Below are 8,628 nucleotides of genomic sequence, written 5' to 3'. Positions count from 1 at the left end.
ACGCCTTAAGGAGCTTCGCCCCTAAAATTCGTATCACCCCGAAATTCGTATGAGCCATCGTGATCGTATCACCGAGGTTTCACTGTATCTAAATATACATTGTTTCCACAAAATCCTCAGTTCATAGTTGGCTCTTCTTGTTTCTTCTTTGATGATTTTGTGTCATTCTAGTCCAACACCACCTGAATATTTTTAGGCAAACATGACGCATTTCAAGTGTGCGATGCACCACGGTAGTGACGTCAGACATGTTCGCGAGCGCGAATGACGTCAATCATTGTACATGTAGTACTAGGAATCGGCTTAAATAAGTTGATCATCGTTTAACGTCGGAACTTAAACTCTGAACTTTCGGTACCGATTACCGACGCCCTAACCCCTACGCCCTATAGGCGCGTGAGTGATTAGTCGGAATAGAACGCCTCTTAGAGTTCTCCACTTGCTACAGAAGGGGTACAAATTCTTGTTACAATATGCGAAGTGCTGGTGTTTCTTCGGCAAAATTACCTCGTGTGAGCCAGAGTGGCGAGGCGCTTGGCGTGTCCTCATAGCACTGATGCATTGCATTCGAGTCACCGTAATACTATTTGTAATGACACTGATAATTGGGAGCAAATTGTGGCATGTGGTCATCATGAAGCAAGGAAAAGTTTACTAAGCTAAAATATAAAAACACTAGATACCCTCAGCCGACGCATTTGCCAACACTAGTCGTGTATACAATCGTTTCTTCGGCATAAATACTTCATATGCTCCGTTGTCAAGGGCCCCTTACGCATACGAGTGCATTTACTGTCTCCACAACGATGCTTCGTAACGCTTCATGCGAGTAGCTGTTGTCACTATCTTGAACAATTTGTCCGCTCGAGTTTGTGCCGCTCGTTTGCGCTTCCTGTAGCGTTCCTTAATTCGCTGACCTTACCCGAACAACGGCACAACAGTATTCCTCGAATTGTCACATTGGCCAGCTACCACGGGTTCAAAGCCACCATCATTGCTTCATTGTCGTTTATATTCATTATTTGCCTCGACTTTGTCGTTGTACAACGCTTATAACTAAGCCCAGAGATTTAGCCCTTAAGGTGTTGATGTACTCATTTTTTTCTTTCGTTGGCTAATGGTAGTGTCTCTGTGTTAAGCGCAAGTTGCGAGAACGTGCCGGGATATAATATTGATAACTGTTGAGGTTTAACGTCCAAAAACCACGATATCATTTTGAGAGACGCCATGGTGGATGGCTCGGGAAATTTCGACCGCCCTGGGTTTTTAACATTCACCTAAATCTAAGTACACGGGCCTGAAGAATTTTCACCTCCATTGCAAATGAGGCCGCCGCGGCCGGGATCCGATCCCGCGACCTGCGCATCAGCAGTCGAGCACCATAAGCACTAGACCACCGCGGCGGGTGACCTGCCGAGGACTATGTCAACGGAGGCCGATTGTCAAAACACATCACTTAGCGTGTCGTTTGCATTGCTTGCGTTTTATTTTTTCTAAGTTTTTCTATTTGCTTTACCTGGAAGCGAGGGCTTTTTGGGTAGCTTTATTCTAGACGCGATCGCATTCTTTCCGGTTAGAGTGCGCCAGTTGTTCGTATGCGTGCCTCGCTGGTATTTTTCGGCACCGCGTATATTTTTTTGAAGCTAAGCATATGAGCGTCTATGTGCCTCTACACCAGAAGAATTTTGGCGAGACGGGGAAATTTTGCCTGTTTTATTGCCGTTCCATGGATTAGGACACGTTGGAACGCAGGTTATAAAGAGCAGAGCCTTTTTACGTGATTGTCTTCTCATTTACTGACAGTACGGCTGCCGCCGGTCTCCACTTACCGGTCTGCGTCATTTTATCTGCATCTGCATGTCGAAACACATCGATGCTTCCAACCAAAATTATTTTTTATGCGTACAAAACCAAGATGGAATAAATGCGTAGGCTCTGATGTTATTAAATTATGCTTGACATCTGTGATAAAGCCTGATCAGTTACGGTCCTATTGACAACTACATCTGAAAGAACTGGACATGTTTCCTGTAAAGAAGGGTATTTAAAGGTTATTTGAGAGTGCCGTTTGTTTTTATACATTATTTGTTATAGGTTATATCTCCTACTAGAATTTTAAAAGTGTGGATTACAGCACGCGGTATACTTGTGTTACTACCTATTATACGAAAACTGTTACACGAAAGGAAAAACAAAAAAATGGAAAACGGTCGTCTTTGTTGATTTGCCTTAATACAAAATTAAATGGTCGCCTTGCATGGTGTGGAATGTTTCATCTCAGAAATGGAAATTGGGGGGAGGATTGGCGCTATCATGAACAATTTTTTTTCATTGTGAGATAAATAATCAGAGCATGGATACAACCATCAGCCTTACAGGCACGCGCGCACACGCACACACACGCACTCTCTCCTACACACACGCACCTACTCACGCACACACACACCACACCACACACATACACACACACTCGCACGAACATACGATGTGGGACAGGAACATGGCAGCGCCACTGTGGAACCATAGATATTTTGGAACTGGAATTCTCGAATATGGGAATGTTCTTGCCATACTGTGTGGTTAATGGTCAATAATATCTTGGAAAAAACTCAATGTTTCCACAAGAACAATCGAACGACTCAACGGTGGGAGGGGGGGGGGGGTCACTGAGGGCGGGGCTGAATAAAACCGATGCATGCATATGGGTATGTGTATCTAAAGAAGTGACAGTTTCACCGCAAGGGCAAGGCAATGAATGCAATAGCAACAAATTATCATGTTATACGAAGTGAGCCTGGCAGCTAACTCTTTTGGATCCGATTACGCGGAAATCTAAAAAAAATTTTACCATCTCCCCGAAGGAAACCCTGATGGGACGCGAAGCAGCAGCGTTGCGCACGGGTGGCGTCACGGTTCGAACGGCGCTAACGCGGGTGCTGCGGTGAGCGCTGGAAGATTCGTTTGAAGCGAAACTCGGTGTACCGTTTACTGGTGTAAACGTTTCTTTGAAACACAGACACGGGAGGCGAGCGAGCCTTGGAGCCGGCAGCTGCGGGTGCTCCGGCGGGTGAGGGAGAGAGTGACGTACGCGCGCACCTGTGAAGGAAGCGTGCGAGGGGAGCGTGACGTCAACGCCCAGCTGCGGCGTGACCTACTTGGCACCGCTCCAACACCTGCGCCGAGCGAAGCGCGTTGCCTCGCGTTTGTGCGGACGGAGGGACAGCGTTACACAGGCTAGTCAAAGAGCTGCTTCGCATCTAAAAACACTGGCGTAAGAGAATACGGCTGCTCCAGGGAGATACGCTCTTTCCGCACAGGTTCTTCGCATTCAGAGCGCAGCACGTAGAATGGTATACGAGCCGCCCGCTGATGGCTGCAGAGATAGCGCACGCGCCAGCGATCGAATTCAGAAATGTTGCCGATGAAGGTGCTGATGGACGCGCCTGGCGACTCGGGGTCAACGGTCAGGTGCCCCATCGGCGTTCGCCACCCGCAGACTGGGGTTTAGGCGGAATACGCCGGTCTTGCCTGGCCGACGCCAGGCGAAGGGAAGCTTGTGTCTGTACCCATGTGGGAGCCCGCAGCTGCCTCGATGCAAGAACCTTGTCGGACGCAACACCTGCGCCCTGGTCACTGTCTTCACCCCGCCATGTCTAGACCGCGTCTCTTTCGTTCTAACTGCGTGCTTCTTCCAACCCAGCGTGGGGGCTCCTCAGTGGTGATGCTTCTCTTGCGTAATTTCACGCGCCCCGTCTGCACATCTTTGATTTTCCGCCACGAGAGCTCACGTCCACACACTAGGCTTTTTTTTAGCAAGTTATGGAAATACGCTATTTAAATACGCTAAGGCAGTATAGTAACACTCCTCCTTTCCCGATCGTTCTCCTTGACCCGCTCCCAGTTCCAGTGAGAGTGCGCCCTCGAACGACAGGTTACCAGAACATTACAATCTTCTTTCTTGCTGATTTTAGTATTATAATTAAGTGTTCGTTTCTGACAACATTTTTTATTTTTGCGGTACGGGAGTCAATTAACTATTTATTGAAAGTTGAAAATAAGCATGCAGGAAAGTCATTATGCGAAAATGAAATTTCGCATTTCGCATTTTTTATACTTGCCTCTATAATCAAGCTTTGTTCCTTAGAGGCCTTCTTAAACAAAAGGACCTCTTTCGATGACGTCGTTGGTACTCCTGCCTACACTGTTGTTCCTGAGCCTGCTTGACGTTTAGTTCTCGTATATTTTATATTTTCTAGCGCCACGTTGTTTTAGCAAGGCACGTTCTATCGAGTAAGCAATGACGCTCTGTTCTGAGTTGATGGCCTTTTCAGAATTTCACTCTTGCAATACACGTGCGACAGAAGTTCCTGTCGAATCACCTTCCAATAAATTACAAGCATTGGAACGCTTTGAAGTAAGAGACTAGACATGCAGCAAAATTTCCCCAAGATTGTATTACCTCGCACTTCGGTGTAATTGAGCCCAATTTCTTTGACTATAGACTGCGCAGAAAATGTCATTTTATAACTTGTTCTCAGCGACATGAGCTAAGCAGCAGCATCTCCTATCATGCTATGATCATGCTCAGTATATAGTGCTACGGAAGTGACTTCCGTGCATTTAGAAGCTATTCTGAATGCGCGGCTACAATAGCGAGCATTATAACGTAAGTGAGGACAATAATTAATCTTTGAGTAAGTAGATGCAGCAAGAAAGGACTTCCATACGACGTTGCATACGCCATACATCGCGCTGTTTTACGGTTTACCAAAGCATTACCACCCTCGTAACGTGTGTCTATATTGAGTAAGCGAGTTCATTTTTTTAAGAATGTTTGGAAGTTTCTCGCTGCTAGAGCACCTTAAAAAGTTATTGAATAGCTTAGGAGCCAAATCGACGGTCTAGTTATACGGTACTTTTTCGGACAGGTGCGCATCAGCTTCTGGTTTTGCCAGAACCATCTTTATTAGAGGGTCCTGTAGAAAGTATGGTCGCATGGGTTCTTTTTGTTAACCGACATTTACGCACGCGAGCGTTTATTTTATTTATTTATTTATTTATTTATTTATTTATTTATTTATTTATTTATTTATTTAGCTTATTAGTCCAAACGAAGGTCAGTGCACGCGCAATCAAACACTGCGTAGGCCGCTGACGTATTGATTCTGACAGCTGTTATAAACAACTGCTTGTATGTACATCAAAAGTGTCCAAGTACGGGCCCTAACTTCCGTGCATCAACTTTTGAAATGCAGACCATCACTAGCGACGCTGGTAACAGTCACACTTTTAGCATAAGAGTGATCTAAATCGGTAATTGTCAGCTCCGTCTATCGTGCCATATAGAAGACACGTCATGGAAGGCTCCGACTACGAACGAGGGTTTCCCCAAAGCACTGTACCTTTTCGACATTGGTGATGACTAGAGCACTAGACCAAAAGAGATATCTCTTTTCTTTGTTAGTAAAATGTACACAACGATGAAGTTACGCACCAATTTCCTGCTGAAACTTTTAAATATATGCTTCGTCCTCATCCTCATGACTGTGAGAATGGTCGTCCTGCTGTGTCTCAGCCGTTGAGAAAGCTTTGAAGAAGTTTAGAGGACGCCTGAGCTTCGCCTTAAAGAGTAGAACGAGACAACGTGATTGGACCTCGTGCGCATCGCCGTCAACCGTGCCGCAAAACAACGTTTGTACGCGTAACATTGGCCGTTTCAAACTATCCTAGAGTGCCTACTGCAAGGGGAGCCGCAAAGTGCCCACTACGCCATAATTCTTTTTTGAAATTGGCGACATATCCTGTACCCGTCCGTAAGGTGTCACGCGCACCTGTACAGCTGCACAATTTGTAAAGTGTGGGCAGCTTTAAACCACCAACTCGTTGCAACGTTCATGTGTTTTGACGTCAGGTGCGATTCTACAATTCTGACACGCAATATTAGATGTAGCAAGGAGGCTCCTGATATTACACGATGTTCTTATAGGGGTTTCTTTTTTGCGAAACAGTTTCAAACACTGGCGTGCCTTCGTGGAGGAACACCTGCTTCTCACGCAGGGGATGGCCCGGAAAGAACCCAAAATGAATATTTTTTTATTATTTATACATTTGCACAGATCTCGAATTTTCGCTCACGAACAACGCTAATTTTCTTGCTCACAACCCCGACACCGGAATTTCTGCACAACCGCCTCTTTTATGCTGTCGCGTTAAAACCACCATTGATACCTCACGTTTCTCATCTACTGAAAACATTTTCGCACCATGCAGGAGGTCAAATTCTGGGGTGCTATGCGAAGGGCCCGAGCTTGCTCCGAGCTCGCACTACGGCGGACATGATAGGAACACAGTGGGGAACGCGCGATAGCAGCGTTGATGAAAACGGCTAGAAGAACGAGCATGGGCCGTCACAAACGCATGTGCGGCATTTGCGGCGTATTTCAAAGGAGCAGGAATTCGGCGTGCGAACGCGTCAGCGCCGTCACTCAGTCAACAATTTAACAGTGCAGCGACGTCGACGTGACGTCAACGCTATCTTTTTACCAACCGAACATCGCGCTTCCCACAGGCGTCTTCGTGGGCGTTTGTCCTCTTTCGGGCAAGTTCTTTCGTTCGACCTCCAGTATGGAAATTTCCACTCTCGAAGGCAACAAGGGCGCACACGCAGCACTCTTTTGCCGATCGTTTCGCTTCTATCGAATATAACATATAAGTTAATGGACAGGCTACTGCTACTTACGTTACACGCCTGAAAAATTTTCTGCCGTAACAAATAGGTAGAACTAATGTCTCCACAAACAAATCAATAGCAGCATTTCAGAATGTACGATAATACGACATGACGTCTCACTGCTTTAAGTCCGTAGCTGGCCGACTTGCAGAGAAATGAGATCTAAGTTTGAGTCACTATTCTTTGATTTATTATTTCAAAAAGTTTTAGGTAAAGTGCTTTCTGTATTGCATTCTGCGGGTGGCCTTGCTACTCGTGAATGAATGTTTTCTCGACGCTCCCTTGCACAATCATTGTGGGTCTTCTTTTCAAGACAAGGCTTCTTTTCTTTTCTCTGGCTAGAGTAGCACGATATAATTGCTGTAATAGTACTCCCTCTATTTCCCATGGTGTATGCTAGCTTCTTGCAAGATCTTCCATAAAGTGTCCTGATTAACGTTCCTATGCTCGCTACTAATTTCTAATAAGAATAGCTATTAACCTGTATTTTTTATATATTTCTATACACCGCGTAGGAACAAAAAGCTTATTATCGAGCCACCGGGGTCGATTTCTAATTCATTGTAGTCTGCGTGAAATAACATGACGATCACTGCTTGTTTGCATGTTTAATTTATTCGAATTTATCGTCCTACTACTGTACGTTACCAAAATATTGGTCTGTTTTCATCACCTGCAAATTTCATCCTTTCCTCTCATACTTTTATAAATTAAGTTATGCCTACTCTGTCGCCAAACGACCATCGCCTGTCCTTTTAGGCTGTTTTCTAACACCTTCAACATTACATCATGGCCCCGGATAATTATTTTATTAAAAATAATAAACGCTCTATTTAATCTCGTTTTCTTTTACAGTCGTTCAGTTGAAATTCCTGAAGGATTGCTCTGCTTCCGTTCGGCTCTTCTTCAAACCGTTACCCATCAGAAAGGTTAACATTATGTTGTTACTCTTCTTACGTAACTTACCGCTTGCAATCGTTCCCATCTCTTTTGTTCTTAACCTACACTCTAAGAAAAAAAAAGAGTATAGGTGACTCTTTTGGGAGAGTTCTGTCATGCCACGCATACGATTCTCTTTAAAGATTCACGGTGACTCTCTTGGTGGGTCAGAGTCTGCGCGCTCTATGAGAGCACCCTGACCAATTAGGAAAAGTGGAAGGACTCTTATTCGAAGGATCACATTACGACTTATGAAGGAGTCAGATGAACCTTGCCGGTGCACTCCTACGGGGATCAAATGACACACACCGAAGCGTAAAGCGACTCAACAACTATGTTAAGTTACTCAATTGACCCATTCTCTACTTTTGCGCGACTACTGTTCAAAATAGTGAAGTATTTTTTTAAGCAAGTCCAATAATACTTTCCGCTGTGCCCAGTGACTGCAAAAAAGGAATCGTTCAATTTTAGCATTATTTGATTTAAACTCGTCAAAACAACACACCTTTACCGGAAGAGTAATCAGGAAAGCGCGAGAAGGCGGTCTGTGATTTCCACTTAAGCCGTGGAGGTATTCCTTATTTACATGCCTGTATGTCTATAGCCAACTAAAATGTCTGACAGTGATTTGCATAGTGTCATAAGCTGCAAAATAAACTGCAGAAATCGGCATCATGTTTCCATATTTATTCCTTATGAGTATGAATAAATCAAGAAGTGGTGACGGCTGGAGGCATTAGACTTGTTTTTTGTTATGTTGTCGATCCTGTTCAGCGTGAACAGCCTTGAAAAATTGTACCTGGAAAGCAGAACGCCACATTATGATCAGAAAACGGAATTGCAGCAAGACTTTGCAAAACCTACACAATAAAGGTACGTACACACTGGCGGAAAGCATGCCGCGGCGGCGTCCCGCCCGTCGAGACCTCCAGTAGCGGCATGCTGTCCACATTGCCGGT

General features: G+C 44.9%; 1 long non-coding RNA gene across 1 annotated transcript in view; it reads right to left on the bottom strand.

Annotated features, from left to right (window-relative positions):
- Positions 1-8,368: 8,368 nt before the first annotated feature.
- The window catches only part of LOC119374325 (uncharacterized), a 28,015-nt gene continuing 27,755 nt past the window's right edge, over positions 8,369-8,628 (bottom strand). The window contains exon 4 of the long non-coding RNA XR_005180135.2: positions 8,369-8,468. This is a non-coding gene — a long non-coding RNA (uncharacterized LOC119374325). The remainder of the gene's footprint in view (positions 8,469-8,628) is intronic.

Source organism: Rhipicephalus sanguineus, chromosome 11 (assembly GCF_013339695.2).
Source record: "Rhipicephalus sanguineus isolate Rsan-2018 chromosome 11, BIME_Rsan_1.4, whole genome shotgun sequence".
Lineage (NCBI taxonomy): Eukaryota > Metazoa > Arthropoda > Arachnida > Ixodida > Ixodidae > Rhipicephalus > Rhipicephalus sanguineus.
This window is presented reverse-complemented; position numbering and strand designations above follow the sequence as displayed.